Source organism: Taudactylus pleione, unplaced genomic scaffold (genome assembly GCF_031769625.1).
Source record: "Taudactylus pleione unplaced genomic scaffold, aTauple2 ptg000053l, whole genome shotgun sequence".
Classification (NCBI taxonomy): domain Eukaryota; kingdom Metazoa; phylum Chordata; class Amphibia; order Anura; family Myobatrachidae; genus Taudactylus; species Taudactylus pleione.
Window position 1 is genome coordinate 28,818,605 of NW_028284455.1, and position 23,486 is coordinate 28,842,090.

At 41.8% G+C, this 23,486-nt stretch overlaps 1 long non-coding RNA gene across 1 annotated transcript; it reads right to left on the bottom strand.

Moving 5' to 3' along the window:
- Positions 1-3,983: 3,983 nt before the first annotated feature.
- Positions 3,984-23,486, bottom strand: LOC148535320 (uncharacterized). The gene is made up of 3 exons (XR_015875669.1): positions 23,405-23,486; positions 4,515-4,582; positions 3,984-4,103 (listed from the first exon to the last, which is right to left on the bottom strand). It is a non-coding gene; the product is annotated as an uncharacterized LOC148535320 (long non-coding RNA).

Below are 23,486 nucleotides of genomic sequence, written 5' to 3' on the forward strand. Positions count from 1 at the left end.
GGTGAGATATCTGAGCTAAAGAACTGTGTAGATCAGTGTTTCCAGCAATGGAGTGGTCTGCTGTGGTCATCCTAGTTCTTCTTTTTTTCAGAGTTTTTGTCATGATGATCTGTTTGGGGATACTCAGTGTCTGTGATGGAGGACCGATTGAGGAAATGGGAGCTGATGGCAGTGCTGATGGAGTGGAGTCAGGAGGAGTGCAATGCCAATCAGGGGAGTGTCTGACCAATTTTAGTATTGTAATTGTTATGTTATTTGGGAAGAATACTTCCAGAAGTTATGACCCTCACACATGTTGAAATGCTTGATATACATAAAAACACACCATCACCATATCTTCACACGCAATATGAACACAGAGGCAAGAGAAATATGATACCTGGTGACATGCATAAAGCCACTCAGTTAATTAGTGAGACAACTGGCTTTCAAGTTTTAGTCGCACTGGATCCCACCAGAATTGCTCGGGGTACATTAAAATTTAGATATATTCAGGAACTTTCTAAATTGATAGATAATATCACCGAGATGTATGATGACACATTCAGGTATACAGGGAGAGAATTGCAAGCATACAAGAAAGAACTGGTGCAACACAGGCTAGTGTTGAATTATTTAACTGCTGTTACTGGAGGGTATTGCGTAATGTTAGCCACCCAATTTGGAGTAAAATGTTGCACCTATGTCACCAATGATACCAGCGACCCTAAGGAGGTGATTGACCGGAAGATGGATGAAATTCTGCAGCTTAAGTGGGAATTTCGTGGCTGAAGGATGGGTTTCATGGCTGAACCCAGTGAAATGGTTCCCAGGTCTAGGGGAATGGGTCCAGGAAGTGATCGCCAGCATAGGTAAATTCTTAATCCTTATACTGATTGTCATCATAATAATTGGCATATGCGTCCGGTGTGTTCCTATTGTGTTGAAGTGTGGAAAATGTAAAAATAGAGTAAAACGAAAGAATGAAATTATGATAGTGGCCAGTATGAATACCGAGGTAAATACAGAACTGCATTACAACCCTGAGCTAGGAAATACCATCATTTAATGTATTATATTTAGCCATGCATAAAAATGTATTATTGAAATGTTATTTTTAAAACATCTCAGATAATGTAAAGTCTCAATTCCCCTTCAACACTGCTTTTATAAGACTGGTGCATCCCCACACCTTTCACATGATCTTCCAAGATCCGCGGTGTGCGTATAATAGTAGTTTTATGTCCCCAACCAGAGACACATTATTGATGGATTAAGAACGACCTTGTGCCATCCCATAATAACACTAAATAATATATAAATGTAAGCCTAAATTAAATTTTAAGATTAGATTGTGATAGCATGTTGTTCGCTATCAAAGGGTGGACTGTCGAAACTGGATTATTGGCTGAGACAAGATCAGTTTAAAATTGAATCGCAGCGGCACCATCTTGCGACTGGCCACAAGACGCCATTTTGCAAAATGGCCGCCTAAGCGCCATTTCAGATAAACTCACACTTTAGTACATGTGGCGATAATACTATTAGCATCATGCGAATGCATCTGTGACCATCACCATAAGTTACGGTGATTCACCAGAAGCCTATTTCATGACTTTACGTATTATAAAGGATATATTTTAGAAATGGCTACGTGACAACTAGCTTGTGTAGATAAGCTTCTTGGACAGTGTCTGCCCTCACTACAGGTGGTCTGGCTCGAATACACACCTACATTAGCAGGCTTCCTGCAAGGACATGATTTCAAAGACTAGAGTGTCATCTTAGGTCTGTCTCTTGTAGCTGGGCTATTTGCATTTCACACAAGAGACTGGGAGAATAAAGAGTTTTTCTTTTGAAGCCTGGGACAGGTGGGGGGGACTGCTGACAAGTGGGCATGTGGAACTATCTGGCTCAGCATGTCACACTGCTAAGATGTTCACTTAGTGAGAGTTAAGTGCACCCTTCCTCATTCACACATTAATACGTCTTTATATTAAATCCCGAATACTCACACATTACATATTCACACATAAGGTTAAATAAGCTTTAAAGTATATGATTTAAGTTGGTTCAGTTAGTTTAAATGCTGAGAAATAAAGATATTTGATAACTAAGGTTCTATACATGTTAAGACAGCCGTGTTTGGTTTCAAACTGATGCGTACTCTTTCAACAGAATTCCGGTACTATCGGTGTGGAGATCGCATCATGCATTCCCAACTTATGGACCTCAGAGACTACAAGCAACAAAATGTATATTTTAGGAACAACTGTTAGGATGCAGCATGGGGAGGCGGGAGGGAAAAGACCCTCAGTTGTTAGAGGCTGGGCGAGTCTATTTGAACCAGCCTGTTAAATGCACTGTAACATATGCTTCTCCCCTGGGAACCAATGGCATAAGCAAGAAACTTCTCTGTTGTCCTGTCTATTCTGGGGGGGGGTATAAACATGTGTGCTCAAACACTGGGTCTTTAGTCTTCTTGCTGAATGCTGATTGATTGAGGTTTTCTTCCTGAAGGCCGGGATCTGGTCCAGAGGCGCTGCGTATGTATACTGTACTTGGGTCTGTATAATTCCTTTGCGCTAAATTGTACACAGATCATAGCATGTAACTGACTGTACTTTTACTTGAATAATACTTTGTGCTTCGGAACCACATGTTCTGAGTCTGGAGTCTCTATTTATTGTATGACTGCGTACGCAAATTAGCGTCATCCTTAGAGGTTTATAGGAAGGATTTTAGAAGGTACAGGCAGGGGTATATAGAGGTTCATTTTAATATCGTCACATCATTAGACCCCATCTCCTCACACCCAATGCTACAATGCTCAGGTCCTAGAAGAGGGGATGGGGTTAAGATGATGTAATTCTGTGAGAATCATTTCATTGTGCACCCACCCCGCCCATTTCAATAGGAAGTTGTGGGATGCTGGAGAATAAAGGTGACAACACATACCATTAATTATTGAATAGCTAGCACAAATTCTTCACTACTTTACTGTAATTGCAGAGTTGGAGACCCAGTTTCAAAACTTATCAGGCCTTAAACCTTGCTCTCCAGCACTCTTACTGGTGGATAGTACCAATCATCAGCCACTCATAGTATAGAGGCTGCTTTGTGGATGGATATGCAGCACTCCGATAGGTGAATTGGAAGCACTGTACACTAGTTAGAGCATCCAATACCCAAAAGATGGTGTTTGGTACTTTAATTAATGGATAGCCAGTGTTATCCATTAGCCAGAACACAGGAAGGAAAGATTCCTACTTTAGTCTCAACATTGACAGCAGAGCCAAGCAGTAAAATAGTCAAAGTAGTTTACAATAGTGCATCAAACCTAAGCAATTTGGAAATGAAAGAGCTAAAAGCTTAATATAAAGAGGAATGCAGCGAGGCACCTGGAATTGATGTTCAGTGGGAAACTATTCCATAACATGTTCTTATAAATTGAATTTTTATCACTATCACTACCAGATCAAAGATCTTAGATGGAACAGTATTAATATGGAACTAAAAATTAACTGTTTCACGGGGTCCATAAATATTTAAAAGTGAGTTTCCAAATGTATAACACACACAAATTCAAGTACATTTTAAAAGGAATATAATCTCAGTGTAATATTAACATTAATATAGTCCTGGTTTCAAGGCTTGTTTTGTGAACAGTAAGAATCATCATTTGCTGAATTCATCCACAAGATCTGAAAATAAACCATTTGTAGCTTGCTAGAGGGCAGAAGTTGGAAAGATTCCTAATATGCATGGAGGAGCGAGGTTAATCCAGTCACAAGTGTATTTTTTGAGGCTTTATTTCTTCATTATCAGTGCACTTCATAGCAGGAATAAATCAGCAGAGCACATCCAAATTCCAATAGGTTTATTGGAAACAATTTATGTACAACACACAGACTACACTTACATTTTTTTTAGCCATTTGAAGATTCGTTTTGCTGGAATCAATGTTTAGTTTTAGCTATTTATGTATTGCATCTACCATTGAAATTCATTTGTTTTATTTGTTGCATGGTTCTTGAGCAAATTTCATACTAATGTAGGCATCACCTGCATTCCTGCCATTTAGGTGGCTGAGTGCGTAATGGTATCCGGATGATACTGTTGGCCTACAATAAAAAGGTAGACAGTCAATAGGTTGATACCAGAAGGTTGACAGTCAGTAGGTCAACACGGACATTAGGTTGACAGGTAATTGGTCAACAGTGACTTAGTGGTCAACATTCAAATGGTCAACACAAAAAATGCACATTTCCCCTTTCAAACAGCAATGTTTAATTTTACGCTTTTTCTTCACCCAGAATCCTGCCCACATTTATATTTGTTTATGCTCATTTCTTTTTGAGCAAAATGGAAATAAAATGTGAAGCCTATTTTTAGACTGTACAGTATTATGTCATTTTGTTTGTACTTTTCTACAAATGACAAGCTCCCTGGGTATTATACAAATTTGTATATTACACAGCATAATGCATTACTGTTGTTAACAAACAATTTTCAAAAACACATACTGTACCTACCTCTTCTACCCCAACAGATCCAGCGGATTTAATCATACCCGTGACAGCAGCTGACCATGCCGAAGACCCTGGTGATGGAGATGAGGAAGACATGATAAGTTTACACCACCAACTGCACACTGCCCTATGCCACCAAGGCAGCAACTGCAGGCAACCGCTGCCACACTTGCTACAGATACTGTGGCTCAAATGATGACTATTATATTTGCATTTGAGGAAAGACAGGTAGAGCTGATGGTAACCCAAATACGCCAAACAGCTGTCTAGGCAAATTAGGTGTAGGAACCATATATTGGGCAGTATGCATCAAGCATTGCATTTTGAATGTGATACATCCCGCTACTGATCGCATGCATAGCAGGGTTTAGTAATGCCGTATGCATGTACAATTGTGATTAAAATCGCAAAGAATAGCTCTTCCAATAAGAGTTATCCTTTTTCAAAGTGAGGACTTTCAGGTTTATGACCCAGAAGTCCTTCTGGGCATGTGTGGACATTGACCATTGCATTCGTGGCCATTGGCCAGCGCATGCGCGAGCCTTGGGTGACATTAGGAGGGATCCTATTGGATCCTTCTCAGGGAATGCAGTGGAGAGAAGCCCATAGACTTCTATTAGGCAACACCATCTTTAGGTGACGTTGCCTATAGAGTACAAATTCCGGAAAGTTTTTCTTTCCAGGGCTTGATGCATTGTCTGCCATTAATGTGAACATTAGTAGGTTGTATTCATATGGAGAATCAACAAATGGAACATTGCAGACTGGTACCACTGGATGGAGAAGCACCTCTGGGGGAACAGTGGTACTGCAGTGGATCATGATAATGACTCAGATCTGGATGTAATGTCTTATAACAAGGGGCCTGATTCAGAGCCGGACGCTATTTCCGCTCGCTCATTCAGTAAAAAGGGGTGGCTATTCAAATGAACCGTTCGCTCTTTGCGGTCTGTTCACGCCTCTAGGTCTGAACGAGCGAACCAAACATGCGGTCGTTTTTTGGAAAACTACGCCCCCTGGCCGCTCGCATCCTACGTCATGTCCACTATTTATTAGATTAATCGAGTACATCGACCAGCGTATGAACTGCTCGCTATTCTTGTGGTTGGTTTTTCCTACCGCAATCATGCCAGCAGTTCTGACTATAAAATAAAGCAGTGACGTGGTCAATGACGCTGCTGTATTAATTATGCACACCCATAAAACGCCCGTTTTGACCTTTAAGCACACCTGCGTTCGGATCTCCACTCCCCGTTTTCAAGCACCTTCCCCTGTTACCACCCACATACGCCTCATCCTGTCACTCAAATTAGCAGGCACTCGCTATTTTGCGAGCGCTCAATTTCCGAGCGCAATGACTGGTTCGCGCATGCGTATTACGATCTGTACGCATGCGCAGTTGTGCAAACATCGCTCGGAACGAACGAGCGGCCGCTTACGAGCGGCTCTGAATCAGGCCCAAAGTCCATTTCACTAATTGAATGTTAAGTGCTAAATATTGTTAAATATCATAAAAATCATCCTATTAACTTAATTATTTTCTAACTAGCGCTCCACGTTCTTTGTTCTAGTTCTATACTAGTTGATAGCAGTACCTGTACCTACTATGAGATCTGCCGTGTTCTATAGTGACTAATGAGATTGGTCAGTTAAGCGTATCTCTTTTTCTTTCAGTTCTTAAATTATACTGCATGGTGCTGCATCACTCCCAATCTCATTATATTAAAAAATAATTTAATATGTTATTGCAAGTGTTTTAATAGAATACAGGATTATAGTAATAGAACTGACAACCATGAAGGTATTGCTGATGACACAGATGATTATATATTTGAACAATTCTATGACTTAAGCTGGCCACACACTAGAACAACTTACATCCAACCAGCTAACTTGTTGATTGGTTGTAATGAAAATCTGGTAAGGAATGGGAGTAAATGATGATCAGAAATTTACTCCTAAATGCCAGAAAACAGATGAAAATGGTCGTCAGGGAAGTTTGTTAAATGTTTGATTTAAACTATTTGTTTATACAACAGTTTTGGTCTATCTTTCAGCGTCTGGGAGCAAGTTGCTGATTGTATTCCTTACCAGATTTTCATTTCAACCAATCTACTAGTTGGCTGGTTGGACAGATAATCTTTAGATGTGTGGCCAGCTTTAAGATGGCCACACATCTAAAGATTATCTGTCCAACTAGTTGATTGGTTGGAATGAAAATCTGGTAAGGAATACAACTTAATCAAATATCACAATCTTGCAGCATTTACAGAGAAATACATATAAATCAATTCTAAGGTTGAGAAATATGAGAGAAAAATCATAGATAAAAAAAATACCAAATAGCAGCTTGATCATGGGGATTACTCGGAAAATATAATAAGAATGTATAATAGGAAACCCCACACAGAGATAGGGAAGGAATAGGAGACATCATTACAGACATTTAATACAGAAAAATCTATATTCACCAATCATTATAGGAGACAACTATTTCATTATATCCCCTGTGAAAATCAGTGATGTGCGGTGAGGTACATGGCTGGGGAGTCACACATGGAGATGGGTCTGAGTACTGGGAGCCTGTCTCACCCCCTACTCACTGCCTCTCTCCCCTCACTACACTAAGTTTCAGTTATCATTGATTCTCCTACCTGCATCATTGTGTCTTTTCTTGCTGCTGCTGACTGAGCTCCATCTCTAAACACTGCAGTGCACTTCCTGGTCACATGACACATCCAAGATGTCCAGCAGTGCTCAAGGTACGCCCCCTATACTCATACCCTCATTAGCCCTCTTTCTGTACATGTTACTGTCCGTAGTGTGGCCCTGCCCCCAGCTCTGCAAGCAGTGTCTGACAATACAGAAGCAAGGCTGAGCTGTTGCTGCCTCATGCCTCATCTCCCTGCAATACCAGGGAGCTTTACAAATTATTACAATTAACTATGAAAATGTTTATAAGTTATAAATATCTTCTTTGCATTCTAATCATTTTATAGCAAATCTCAGGAGTATGAAAGAATGAGTACTCACTGCGTGCAAACGAGACTTGCAAATTCTGAGACAGATCAGAGCTGCTGTAATTGTGCATGAGGGGCCGATGTTCTCCGATGTTTATATACCGATATATAGGCAGGATTGCGAGGTATTACAGATGTGAGAAGGCAGTAGTGGGTGTCTCTGTGCTGGCTGAGCGCTGGCAGACATTAGCATATTTTCGCAGATTTATTGCACGTGATTATGCAGCTGCGATCGCAGTTGTAATCCGTGCTGAATCAGGCACTCTGTTAAGAAGTTCAGGGGTTTCTTTGTTCCAAATGGGCAAGATGCAAATGTAATATCTGAATGTATTCTAAGCCAACTTTTGAAAGCGAAAAACACAAGTTACAGTAATAGGAGTTATGATGGAGCAGCAGTGATGATTGGTACAATGAATAAAGTGTAGACGATTGTGAGAGAAATATACAAAAATGCACACTGTGTACATTGTTTTGCACATCAACAATGAAGAGAGCAGCACACCAAAACAGAAAATCTAGAATATTTATTCACAAATGTGTCTGCTATTAAGGCTTTCTTTTCTAGATCTCCTCATAGATCAGTTTTCGATCCTTCAGTAGCAAAGTTAAAACCAAGTCATGGACCAACAAGATGGATTTCAAGTCATAGATGGTAAATGTAGTGCACAAAAAGAAAGACACTCTTATGGAGTGTTTTGAGACATGTGTGGAATTCTTCAAGCAATGCTACAATAAATGAAGCCTCTGCACTAATTCACAATCTCATTGACCCAGAATACATTTTTTGGTTATACTTTATTCATTTGCTTATGCCACATGTTGACATTCTGTATCAGAGCCGTAACTAGACTTTTTGTTTGGTGCCATGTGCCAGAGAGAGCATTGGCGGTGCCCCCCCCCCCATTTTTTTAAATAGGGACATAAGATGCACCTGAAAAGGGGCCATGGCCTCATGGGGAAGGTCCAGGGAAGAGATAGGGGAGGCTAGGAGATGCTGGGCATAAAAGAAGGGGAAGCTACAAGTGAGTATGATAATAAACAGGAAAATTGGCAGGCCCAAACAGTGCCCCCTGCCCTGCGGTGCGCTGTGACATGGCACTGTGTGTTAAATAAAGCAGGATTGACTGATGGTGGCTGGGGAGGTGGCCAGATGGAGGGGGAGTCAGCCAGGAAGAAGATAGGGGAGGCCAGGAGATGCTAAGGATAAAAGAAGATGAGAATGATTATTAAAAAATCACTGGGATGGAAATGGAGTGCTGGATCACCGGGATGGAAATGGAGTGCTGGTCACCGGGATGGAACCGGAGTGCTGGATCACCAGGATAGAACTGGAGTGTTGGGTCACCAGGATAGAACCGGATTCTGGAGCCAGTGGTACAGTTAGGTGGATATCTGTACTTGGAGTACTAGTAGGAATATATATCCGCTGGAGCTCACAAATGTATCACGCATCTAGGCTGTGGACAATATTGCACTGGCAAGTGTTCAGTGCTGGGAGATTCCTTATATACCCCTAGGTCTCTTGGGATTGACTGCTGGCATCAGGATGAAGAATCCTAGTCTCCCATTGGTGGTGCAGTGATCAGCTGACCCATACTGATATGGCAGCGCCCAGCAGCCGATGCTGACGGGAGATGCCGCGAGTGAGTACCGGGGACCCGCTGATTGCTGCGAGCTGGTGAAGCAGGAGTCACAGCTGGAGAAGAAGCACCAGGGTCCGTTGGAGATCCACCAGGGAGCTCAGACCAAGAGCAGGAGAACAGGTATGTGACCCAGAGGCATGAGAGCCTGAGGCATTTTGTGACAGTTATAGCCCTGGCCCCCTTAGGTCTAAAGGTAGGAGCTGCCACTGATTTTAATTACATTTGTATTGTACAAGTATAGAGGAGTACAGACTAAGAAGTGGAAAGAGACATAAACAGAAAAAGTAGTAGTCTATATTAATTGTAAAACTGCCCACACCCCTAAAAGAGAACTCTAGATCCATCCCTGAACTACTTCTTATACTCCAAACAGCATGTGCTGTCAACAGCATATATAGACTAGCACACCACATTTCATACATATATAGTCCCTTGTCATACAACCTATATTGCAAAACAGGGTAGGCCAGATTAACAATGAGGCAAGATGGAGCTGGCTCCTGGCCTCCACATAAAAATAGGACCATTATCACAACAGCATGATAATGACCGGCCACCAGTTGGCCTTTACAGTATTGAAATAATGTTTCTACATGCCCACATAGCACTGACCACACCCACACAGCACTGGTCACACCCACATATCACTGACCACACCCACACAGCACTGGTCATACCTTCTCTGCTTCTCAACATAGACCTTTGATCTTATTCAGCCACAGGCCCATGTGGCCTTTAATCCAACTCTTTTGCAAAATCCAAATCAGATAGGAACAATGTATTTGTAGATGCAAACTTTCACATTATTATGTAACACCTGTGCAGTCATTTATAAATATCTATCTTTATGAAACACATCAGACTATAATAATGTAATAATTTCCATTTATATTTAGACATTATGTTATTCTCATCAATTTTGAAATATTAAATATAATCTTTAATGTATACACTGGATCGCCATTCATTTAAGCATAATGATGCTTCACAATTATCCAAAGCATGATTTCTGTTATATACTTCTCTTTATTCATTGCAACTTTGGCTCCCCACTGTCTGCTTTATCTCATACACTCCTGTCAGTCTTCAACTGATTCGGTACTAGCTATTTTTATCTGCTAAAATTATATCTTGGCTTAGAACATATCACATTAGATGTTTAATTTATTTAATTAATTCACAGTTACAAGTGTCTACACTTGTATATGTCAAGACTGAACTAACTTTCTTTTCACACTGTTTCTGAGGAATCACAGAAACACATATTTTTATGAGAAACTGTTCTATTATTAAACAAATGAGACTTATATTTAGGTAAAAGGTTTTTACCCTTGTGAGAAATCATTATTTCATCCACAGTTTAGTGGGGCGGTGTGGAAGAGTAATGCTTGCTCCCCCCATATGTCCTCCTCCATTGCCATGTCCACACACTGGATGACTTGCAAAAGATGCAATGTCATCATCAATTTCCCTTGAACTCCCCGGGCAACTCACCAACACTCCTGGACAGACGATATCTTGCTAAACTGTGCACTGTTACTAACGACCTATCGTGCAACCTTAATGTTTTCCAGTGCATCGTTAAGGAGATGACCAGATCTTACCTGCAGTAGGTAAGATCTGAAAATACAACAAACGGCCCTCGAGACTGCACATCGGATCCTTATCATGCCTGGAAGCTGCACAATTTGCACGTTTTTAAACAATGCATTGTTCTGATGCATCGTTTTCGTACAAATCGTCCCTGAAATCGCCCGGTGTGCGGGCACTTTTAGTCCAAGGAGCGTCATCTCTCCCAATATACACAACCCAAGCTCCCCCTTTCTTCCCCAAGACATACACTACCCGACACCAAACAATCCCCCCCCCAACTGGAAAAATACACTACACCAGAGTTTCCCAACCTTTGCCATTACAGTCCTTGTTTTAAGGATATCCATGCTTGAATCCAGATGGCTAAATCAAAATGACTGAGGTACTAATTAAGTCACCTGTACTCAAACATGGTTATCCTTAAAACCTGGACTGTAATGGCAGAGTTCTGGAAACTCTACACTACACAATTCCCCCATCCACTGGACATAGACTTAACAACTCCCCCAGGAAAGAGACAACCTCATTTCACATTGGCCAAACAACTCCCCCAGGGAAGAGACAGCCTCATTTCACACTGGCCAAACAACTTCCCCAGGGAAGAGACCGCCTCATTTCACATTGGCCAAACAACTCTCCCAGGGAAGAGACAGCCTCATTCACATTGGTCAAACAACTCTCCCAGGGAAGAGACAGCCTCATTCACATTGGTCAAACAACTCTCCCAGGGAAGAGACAGCCTCATTCACATTTGGCCAAACAACTCCCCCAGGGAAGAGACCACCTCATTTCACATTGGCCAAACAACTCCCCCAGGGAAGAGACAGCCTCATTTCACATTGGCCAAACAACTCTCCCAGGGAAGAGACAGCCTCATTCACATTGGCCAAACAACTTCCCCAGGGAAGAGACAGCCTCATTCACATTGGCCAAACAACTCTCCTAGGGAAAAGACAGCCTCATTTCACATTGGCCAAACAACTCCCCCAGGGAAGAGACCGCCTCATTTCACATTGGCCAAACAACTCCCCCAGGGAAGAGACAGCCTCATTCACATTGGCCAAATAACTCTCCTAGGGAAGAGACAGCCTCATTTCACCATGGCCAAACAACTTTAGCACACGTATGCCCTCCTCACTCCCCAACTCAGGACTGTGTCAGAGTGATGGCCATTGTCAAACACTATTGCTGTTTGGCCACATCCTGGTATGTTGAGGCCCTTTTTGGAAAGCAGAGCAACATGTGAACATTCTACCCCCCCCCAACCAGCCAAAACATTAAATTAACAATACCACATAAAAAATATTACCCAATTACTAGCCTAGTCATTAGTTATCCCACATATTTAATAGAGACTCCACATTGTATTATCAATTACCATCTATTAATAGTCTCTATAAACCCCACATTACATTAGTAGACCCCACATTTAATAAAGAGCCTAATAAATTAAGTTTTCAGTTACTGCAATATTTTAATTATAGCCGTATCTTTACATAAATGACCATCACCAGCTTCCACATTACATAAATGACTCACTGGGAGATGTATCTATCCTTGGAGATAGAGTGGAGATGTTTCCCAAAGCAACCAATCAGCTTCTAACTGATATTTCACAGACTGTGCTAAATAAATGACAGAAGCTGATTGATTGCTTTGGGCAACTTCTCCACTTTATCCCTCTCCAAGGCTTGATACATCGCCCCATCAATTATTATATTAAAAGCACTCCCCAGCCACACAATACTCCCACAAAATGACATTAACAACTCCCATCCCACATGAAATGAATACCTTACACTTACCAGACATGCTGCTCTGCAGATAATTGCTGTAGGAAGCACATTGTTTCTGCCCCCTGCACAATCTCTGCACACTGGGATGCTTTCACAAGCCCCGTGGGGCTGATTATGAGTTAGGAGAAAATAAAAAAAGAGCAAGTAACTTTGCAAAACCATGCTGCACTGTAAGTGGAACAGATGTTGAAAGTGCAGAGAGGTTTAGATTTCAAAGGGATGTGTCCAAAATCTAAATTGAAGTTTAAAAATAAAACTGTCCAGTATTTGCTCCCACCTCAGAATCAGACCTCATGTGCATTGAAGGATGGTGGTGTAGTTGGACCATCAGGGGTGGGAGTAGGAGTTGATCTGCCTATGGGGTATTGTGGTGCTCCCTGGTGGCTGGTCCATCATTAGGGACCAGCAACCATATAAAATGTTCTGCAGCTTGCAGCAGGGATCATCTCACTTCTCTAATTGTCTCAGGGCCTGAGTCAGAGATGGATGCATATCATGTCGGAACTGCGATTCTGTACACAGCGGACATGCAAAAATATGTTAATGTTGTAACCCTGATAAGGGGTTAAATAGATATATGGACCTAGTCATGGATATAGAGTGAGGTACAATGTATGTATAATTCAGAAATATACTGTACACTCCCCTGAAGTAAAATATATTTAGTTCTATATTTACAAAATATATTGAGGTAATTTATGTACACAAATATGTATTTAATGTAACCAGGGGTAAACTATATATATAAAAAGATGTAATTGATTGATGATATATTTTGGCTTAATACATGTAGTTCCAGGAAACTGATATAGGTGTATCAATGTGTATAGATTATGGTGATTTTTGGAAAATGAACTATAGGACTATGCAGATTGTAAATTTGACAATTGTAAGGTTACTTTTGTTTGGGGTGGCATGTGTGGAGGGGCACGTGCTGCCAGTAGAAAGTGCTAGAATAGCACAGCGCATGCTGTAGGTGGGAAAAGGGTCTCACAGCCAGAGGGAGTGGAGCATATAAGGAATTGTGGTAGTACTGAGGGAGACTGCAGATCCCTCCCTCCAGTGCTCACCCCCTGTGTCTTGAGCAGCAGTTGAGCTGTGGACAGGTTGCCAGGCACAGAGGGGTGGAGAGGGAGCCTGTCACAGCAGGAACTGTGAAGTTTTTTCTGGGAATCCTGACATCTGGAAGCTGGGGGACTGAGGCCAGTGTGGGCAAGAGGCAGCAGTAGTCATCTTGCTGAGGAGGGAGCAGACATTTGGCTGACAGTGAGAGTGAAGAAGCCAAGGAACCTGCTACTATGTGACTGGCATCAGGGGATATTGTAGCAGCTGCGGTGCCTGGTGGTGAATGTGAGGCAGTGAAGCACTAGGTGCCGGTGGGTTGTCTGGGATTTACCTAAAGAGTGACATTCCCCTAGCACCACTGAAGTGGATCCCATACCTTACAGCCAGAGTCAGTCAGGTTACCGAGCTAGAACAGTGGAAAATCCATATGATCTGGAGGTGATGAGCACTTCAGCAGGCAGTAATCCCCATGGTTAAATTATAGACATCCCTATAGCGGACAGCTAGGAAGGATTAAGGGGGCAGGAAGTGACATTATAGAAAATACATACCTGGCTTTCAACTGAAGATACAGCTTTCTGCAAAGTCACCATTTAGGGGGATATTCAATTGGAAGCAAGGTTTTCTCCGCAAAAAATCACGTGAACCTCACGCCCAATTTTGAATTACCTCGGGTATACGCGTTCCCGTACAAAATGCTTGCTGGGTTTTCAGCACTTCTTTGCCCTGGGGGGGGGGCTACTGGGAGTCAAGGGGGCTGCTGTGAGGCCAGAGGGCTGCTGGGAGGCTAGGAGATGTAGTTCTCCCTGCTGCTGCCATTGGGGGGCTAACACACACACGGGTGTCACACTCACACATACTACACACACTCACACATACTACACACCGTCACACATACTTACACACACCAGATACTTACACACACCACTGCAGAAGACCGGGGCCCGATGCTGGAGGGAGAAAACACTGCTTTGGTAGGTGAGTAATTACTGACTAATTAAACTAATCAGAAACTTCCAATTGCTTAATTAGTCATTAGGGGGTGGGGGTGCAGCAGGGGTCCCAGAGCAATTCCCCACCATTTTTCCTAAAAATATGGATTTTAGGAAAAAATTAGTCATGCTCTGGAAGTGCGCAAAAAAAACCTCCCAGCTCTCAAAAAATGAAAAACACAGCAACTAACTGAATAGCAAAAATCCCGCACCTGCCGGAAATACCCAACAGGTGCAGGATTTTTTACTATTGCACCTAATTGAATACCCCCCTTAGAGGAAAGAGCTGGGGGAGGAGATAAAGCTTTAAATTAAATTGCTGTACTAGATAGCAGTTAAGAGATATAGCTGCCAATATACAGTAGTTTACAGGGATTCTGCAAAAATCAGACTGTCACCTACCAGAGTATATGTTGTACTAAAGTCTACATACAGTTTGGGAGACAGTAAGTTTAGTGTGCAGAGACCAAGAAGGCACAACTAAATGACAGCCACTACTTGTAGGATCTGCAGGTTATATTCTTCCTTCAGAGCCAGTCATATATTACTGTCATTCTGGCATTTAATCCCCAAAAGTATAAAGCAACTGTGAATTCAGAAGTCAGTCCACTACACAGCAGTGGCGGACCTAGACTTTATCTTTAGGGGGGGCTTTTAAGAATTAATACTGACCCCTCCCCTTTCTACTCATTGCTCCTCCCACTTACAGTCCTGCCCCCAAAGTGAGTTTCTGTGGTGCCTGAAATTATAATACACAAAGGGGATAATTCAAATGTTTTTTTGGGGCGTCCAAATTTGCATTTCGCCCATCACTTTAGACAGGGCAATATGGATATGTTTGTTCCAGCACCAGACTCCCATTATTTTTTGTGCTCATCAGGAGGGGGCGAGCAAAAACAATGGGTGCCCATGGCATGCATGGCTAATTGGACCAACAATTGTTATGCTCTGTCAGGCGAAGAGGATTCAAAAAACATTTGCATCGTCCCAAACTCAGTTGCAGACTTTAAACTGTTATTTCAAGAGTTTTGGTCTACCAGTGGGAACTCTGACAGCCCAAATAGGCATTAACTGAAAACTACTGCAATATTAATTGACACAGAAAACAAGATTGTACACTACTGCTCTGTTTCAGGACATTGCAGATTTCCTCTACTTAAATACAAGTACTGCCAGCCTCAGTAATACATATTACAAACTTCATATACAACCTAATATATGTGACAGGAATCAGTACATAATGCCAGCGTCTGAATAGCCGCCAGATCATATACAGACACCAGAAGACCAAAGGAGGGAATCCCAATGGGAGGTGGTAAGTACCCTAATCCCCCATACCTCCCTTAGTGGTGCCTAACCCTAACCTCCCCCCGTTAGTGCCTAAACCTAACCACCCCTCCCCACACCCTAAACCTAACTCTGCCGGGGGGGGCCTACAACTAAGCCCCCCCTTGTGGTGCCTAATCCTAACCCTCCCGGGGGGGTGCCTAACCCTAATTCCCCCCGGAAGCCCCCAAACCAAACCTTACACCCCCTTCCCCCCCAGGATTTCGACGCCTATCTTTAGTCCCGTGGGAATGTCAGTATCGGGATATCGGCGGGCGGGATAGCGCCGTCAGTATTCTGACTGCATCCCATATGACAGGAGTCCATACCACACACAGCCCTCTGATCCCCAATACACAGTGACAGCCCATATTTGTGCAATACATTGTGTTGCATAAAGTACAGACATTGCGCTAATTTCCAGCAAATGCCACACTAAAGGATCCCCCCTTCCACACACACACACACACACACACACATATACACACACACACATATACACACACAAAAACATGCAAAAAAAAAAATAAAGTGATTGCATATTTAAAAACAGGAGTATTTTATTTTAGCATCACCAATGGTATATGACATTTATATACACATAGTTACCCCATGCTGATACCACTAAGCAAGTGGCAAGTGATATATGCATGCTGACCAAAAAACCTAGAGCAGCAGAGACTGGTAATTAAAAAAAAAACTTTAACAAAACAAATCAGTAACCAAACCCTCTTACTGTTTTCTTGTACAGTCAGTGTTGTGTATGATTGCATGCATTCCCTGTATCCAGAGTCTGCCTGCACTGCAGACTTGAACTCCCTTCATCCCCCGTGGATCAGCCACTGGGTGGTCCTACCTGGTGGCAGATGGTCCTCCCTCTTCAAGTTCTAACCATTCTGCATAAAGCAGTGTGTATGCCGATTTGCATGCTCCAGCAGTTGCATGCGATATTGTGTGATTGGCCATGCTTTTATTTTCTGGTTTAAAAATAAATATCAAGTCTTTCAATTCAATTTAGATATTTCAAGGGAAGAATGTGTATTTTTGAGAGTCAGCATATATTACTGTACTTGTGTCCCCATCAGCTGCACCCCAAAAAAAAAAGTTTTTTTTCTGGTTAAAAAATCTCAAGTCTTTTAATTCAGTTTGGATATTCTAAGGAAAGATTGTGTGTTTTTGAGAGATAGCATATATTACTGTACTTACTGAGTGTTGTGTCCCCTGTGTACTTCACCACAAAATAATAAAAGCTGAAAAAGTATTTTTTTTCTGATTTAAAATGATTGTCTTAATAAACTGTGTCACAGTCCTACAGGCCGATCCTCCAGATATGCCACTCTGAGAATTGCCACCCGTGACTTTACTGGTTAGCTCAGCACGTGTGCTTACTCAAACACGGCCACTGCCACCAGCAAAGGGGAACTTTAGTGCTAAAACACAAGGTAAGCCTTTGCCCTTACCTGCACATACAATTAGGAACACTCAGTAAAATAGGCAACATGGGCCACATGAGGCCTTGGGTATAAGAACAGAGAACTAGAACTTGAATTTTAAGTACTTAATTCCAAGAATATCTTCAAAGCTTATGTTACAAAAAAGTTACAAAGATGATAATAATTTTAAAAGGTCACACCAGTTACAATAAAATAACAAAAAAGGGAAGAAACACCACTCGGATCACCTGGACAAGGCCAAATGATGGCAGAAGTGAGGTCTCTTCCTAAAGATATGGTCGCACCCTGTCATGTTTTCGCCTCCTCATGAGTAATACACACGGTTTCATTTCAAACACACATTTTTTATGCCCCTCTGCAGGCTGCTCTTGGTCACTCCCACCCTTGCAATAGTTTTTAACTCTTCCCAGATCAGAATTGTTTATGTGACTATAACACAGGGTCTCCTGGTCACATGATCAGGGGTTATTTATTTACTCCATCCTGTTTGAAGTTTGGAGAGCAGGCCTGTGTCAACAGACCTGGAAAATTTGACACCTTGCAGAAAACCACAGATATTACTAACTTGTACAATGGGGACCTAGGGGCTATAAGTAAAAACTAGCCAGTCAATTACCTCCCAGCCATCTGCCATGCAATTTGAAAAACATTTATTTTCTACACAATATACAGGACTAGGTGCAGTCTATGAAGATGACATGTTCATAACCAGGGTTATGCTGCAAACTGCATGGTAAGGTAACAGTTCTTCATTTCCTTATCTCACTGTACATTCACATTGTGTGGTTCAAGCATAGTAGCTTTAATCCTGTCCTGGTTTAATTAAATCATGAATCAGTATATAGAAGAACATGAGCTTCCCAGTACTAGCGCTGGCAGTCATAGTAAATGTCAAAGTACTTCTATCTACATCTACTTTTAAAGGAAGTCAAGGAGAAAAAAGAATGGGCACCTTAAATCAAAAAAGTATTTCACAATCTTAAAGACAACATCACCTCTAACTATGAACGGAAAAGTCACTGCCGATAAAATGTAAAATTGCCTACATGCCATACACCACATGCAGTGGCAAGGAAAGGTTCAGATCATGGCCATTATTTGCGAGTGATGATCTTGCTACTGCTCTTTCATGCACTATAATGCTTATTGTGAAAGCCAGGGCCACACAGCTAAGTATGGGTCACCTTTGAAACAGGTATATAAAGGAACAAAAAAAACACTAAGGCTGAAGAAAAAACTGTGTTCACAAACTTCACAGACCTTCAGAGAGGAGAGTCTAGGAGTGTCCAGAGGAGAGTCCATGAGTGCTATGTGTGAATTTGACATTTCTGACACTATAATCCTAAAGAAGTCTCCTTCAACCATTTCTGTACCATCTAAAAATGTGAGGAAGAACAGTAGTAAAAGTAATGATGATGGTTTAGACATAGAAATTGAGGATGCTACTTTGGAAGTGCAAGAGGATGAAAGGGATAATTGTGCTTCTGACACTAATGAGGATGTGGATGATAAATGTGTTGGACATTAGTTTATGTCAAAACAAATCAGCCTCCTGTGGCAGCAGTTCTTGCAGGTGATAAGAAGTGCATTGTCTTGCTTGTGAAATTTTTTTTGCCCAAATTCTGACATTTATCAAGGCATCTATAGCATTTGTAAACCCTGAGTAAGTAGATGTAGGTGCCTTAATCATGTAGGTACCTCCTCTCTGTTACGTCATTTGCAATGAGTTTATTCAAGTAGTTTATATAAATCTGGAAAATCATGTTTAATAACAAGCAATTACACGTCAGTTACCAGAAGCATGGATAGATCCTGGCACATGCAATCTTCACCACCAACACCTGCATCATCAACCTTCTCTTTCGTGATCAGAAGTCCTGCATCTAATCCAGGATTCCCAAGAAGAAACTTTGTGCTGCTGGGGGTGAATCTTAATCATAGAAGGGGACCAAGAAGACTTGTAGTTTTAAACAATAATTTACTGTAAAACAGTTATTTGCAAGAGGATTCAAGTATGACTGTTCCATGCTGTTCCACATCTTATCACTGAAGCCATGACGGTTATGTTAGCATTAGGTCTACATCCAATATCCACCATCAATGCATCCAGCTTTAGACAATTAGTTGAGCTTATGTGTCCATGCTAGCAAATTCCATCTTGAATCTATTTTGACAGAATAGCAATTCCTCACCTGTACCAGGATGTTAAACAAAAAGTTATTCTTTGCCTACAAAATGCCATTGTACCAACTATGCAAATAACTGCAGATATATGGACAAGTGGCACAGGCCAAACTAAAGATTACATTACTATGACTGGGTGGGTGTATTGCCTTCAACAGCAGTAGTATCTAACACACAACAACAGCTCATTCACAAGCAGGCTACTCTTTGTACCACTGGCTTCACTGAGAGGCATACTGGTGTCAATCTAATTAAGGATGTGATAGCAAAATGGCTTATCCTGCTAAGATTTTACTCAGGATTTGTCATTTCTGATAATGCAAGTAACACTGTATGAGTATTACAACTGGATGAATTTCAACACATACCATGTTTTGCACTCACAATAAACTTGGTGGTTCAGAATCTCTTAAAAATTGACAGGCTCACGCAGGACATGCTATCTGTAGCCTGTAATCTTTATGGGCATTTTCAGCATTCAGCAACCACAAGTAAAACATTGCAGTAGCTGCAAGGACAGTTCCATTTGCAATGCCAACAATTGAAACAAGAGGTAGAAACCAGGTGCTATTACACCCTTTATATGGGCTGCTCCTTGCCTTCTCACCTGTCCAGGCTAGTATGGCTCCTGCTCCAATGCTCCATAACAAAGAAAGGCAGGCACTCTGACACTCCCTCTGCATAAAATCCTACCACTGAAGGAGGGAGAGGAAAACATCTCCTTCAAAGTTATCCCACCAAGGACCAGTCTGGCTGAGAAACGCATCAGATGACAGGTCTAGGATTCGGACCAAGAGAAAGAGAGCTTCCGATTGGTCATACTCTGTGACACAGCGAGTCCTGCTCCACCCCACCATTAACGGAGATAGTGCTCTGTTTGCCCAGTCGCCGGGATATGCACATGGAGTGCAGTCCTTCCCTTCAGCGACTCAGGCTTATCACCGGGAACAGCTTATCCCATCACGCGGTTCTCCAGTACTATGCTACAGATAGCCATGCTCACCGTGGACATTTGAGATTACAGGTACCTGTTTTAGCACTGATTGACCGGGACGCCAATGAGATACCACTGACTGATATATTTCTATCAGTGCCAATTCCCCTTATCTAGCCAATTGTCTGACCACACAAACTATCCATCATTATCTCTTTGCTGGGTTGGATTGCATTTACGGGACCCTTGTTTACTGTGCTTATGCAGCTATATCCTTAGGCTTTCTTGCAGAACGTGGACTTACCAACACATGAGATGCCTTTTTAATCACAGCTTTGCTTGCATGAACAACTGCTGTTTCATGCTTATTGCACTAACAGACTTATATATTGGCCTTATGAGAAGCTCTATATCCATTCCAAACTATCTAATGTATTTTTAGATCAGGTTGATCCTAGGTTTAATTATTTCCTTTATTATTTATTTGATTTTCTTGATATTATTGTGATGTAAATGGTTTTTATGATTTTTACATATACTTTAATATGTATTTATATTGGATGCTTTTTATGTATGTATATGATTCTTTCTTGTATACCTTCATAAAGTGCCTTTTCTAGCTCTAATGAGATTCAATTTTATGTCATGATGATTTTTAATATGAATTCTTTATATTAAATTGTACTATATGTTTTTTAAGTGCCATTAAATATAAAATTTTTGTCCAGCGCTCTCCCTATTCCTTTCTTCTCTGACCTTTATATGCTTCAGCAGCAACTGGAGGAACATAAAAAAGCCATTCAAACGTACATATCAAACCATGACATAGGGAGAGGGGGACAAGTAACCACTTTGCTGCAGCACACTGTAGAATACTCAGTTTTATGCAAGCTACTGAAAACATTTGAAATTGCAACCAATGAAGTGCCAGCTTGAATCAGATAACTAAATACTGGAAATGCAGAAGCTGAAGGAATAGATGAAAGCAGTGGCGTAACTACCATGGGTGCAGGGGGTGCGGCTGCTATGGGGCCAGGACCAACATGGGGCCTGGCCCTCCCCCTGCACCTATGGTGCCAGACCTCTGTCCGTGGCCCTTCCCTCCCCACCCTCCTCACTCCCCTCTACTCCACTTATCTGCTCCGTGGTCGCAGCCCCCCCGCTCCGTGGTCGCGTCTTCCCAGGCAGCTCCACCTCCGGCTCTCCCCATTGGCTGATACTGGGAGAAGGCGTGGCCACCTTCTCCCAGCATCAGTCATTGAGATGGAGCTGACCGGGAGAGAAGGTGTGCCTGCCCTGCACAGCGCGACCATGGATCAGGTAAGTCGGGGAGTGAGGAGGGTGTGGGGGGGCCTCAGGCCAAGGGAGGGTCCACGGGACAAGAGCAGGGGCAGTAGGCTGAGAGCGGGAGGCCATGGGCTGAGAGGGGGGCCTGTGAAATTTTTTGCTATGGGGCCCCCGTAGGTATAGTTACACCCCTGGTTGAAAGTAAGCAAATTCTCCTAAGAATGTAAGTTATTTATTAGCTTTGCCAGGACTCAAGGGTTTGCACCATCTTGCAATTGGATCAGTACATTTGGCAACCATGCTTGATCCTAGGTTTAAGTCATATATAATGTATTTATTTCCAACTGACACAGATTTTAAAAGATGGAAAGAGCTCCTTGCAAGCAAATTGTCAGCTCACGTCAAACATGACACAACAACATTGTCTGCCTCAGTTTCTCCTGCAAATGCTGCTGCCAGGAAAAAAACTGACCTTTTACAAGAGACCCACTGGTGATGGTGATGAGGCAGCTCAGCACACCACAGTGAAACACTATGACATCTGGACCAGGCATAAAAGAATTGCTGACAATTATTGACACCTCTACTGTGACTCAATCTGATACAAAAAGCATCAATAGAATAGTGGAAGATTATTTTAATGATAATGCATGTCATGCAGTCCCTTTAAATACTAAAAAAGGCAATTAGGAGACCCTTGTACAAACTAACTATGGCATACTAAAGCTTCCCACCCTCCAGTGTTTACTTGAAAAGAGTGTTTAGCATAGCCGGAAACCTTGTGAGTGATCGGCATAGGAGGTTACATCCAAAAATTTTGAAAAACTGATGTTCATCAAAATGAACTAAAAATTGTATGAGGAAGACCTTTGCAGCCATTTACAACAAACAGAGACTTCTGTAACAGTGAATTCCAGAGGCGATAAGCTAATTCTGAGTTATTAATAAGATATTAACTGTAATGAAGGTGATCATGAGATCTTCCAACTGTTACAATGATTATCAACACTGTTAGCCTTAAGCCCATTGGTAGCAATAATGTTTTCTTCTGTGGGGACCCAAACAAACCAAGTACTTTAGCCACAAAAGTGGCAGTCCCTGTCACTGAAGTGTTTGGTTTGTTAAACTATGCATGTCCTTTTTAATGCACAACATAAGTGTGGGTGGCTTTCCAAAAATTTTGTGTGTTTGACAGGTAGCATATATTACTGTACTTTACTGGGGCATTGATGTTCTGTATCTTGCAATACCATCCATCACAAGCCTCTCATCCAGATGTACAGTATAGGCCTCAATTCCGGAAGCTTCTCCACAGATACAGAGTGGTATCATTCTCCTTATCATCCTTTATTGTGTGTGTTTGACAGGCAACATAAAACTGACAATAATGAGTACAGATTGTCCGAGTCGCTCATTTTAGCTTTTCCTCCTTCCATAGATGTTGAAGTATCAGCTCCAGCTTCTCAACTCTTCTAGAGGTTAAAGCAGCAGTATACATTTTACATGGTTTTGCAAAATTATATTAATGGTCGTTGGAGACAGAAGTTCAATCCATGTTATTTTTCTCTTTTAATAAATTAATAAATGCATTTAACATACCTTAATAACTGTGTTTTCAGTTCCTGCTGCGGGGGTATTTAAACCTTTTGGTTTTTGTAGAAGATATCTTATTGCTTCTGAG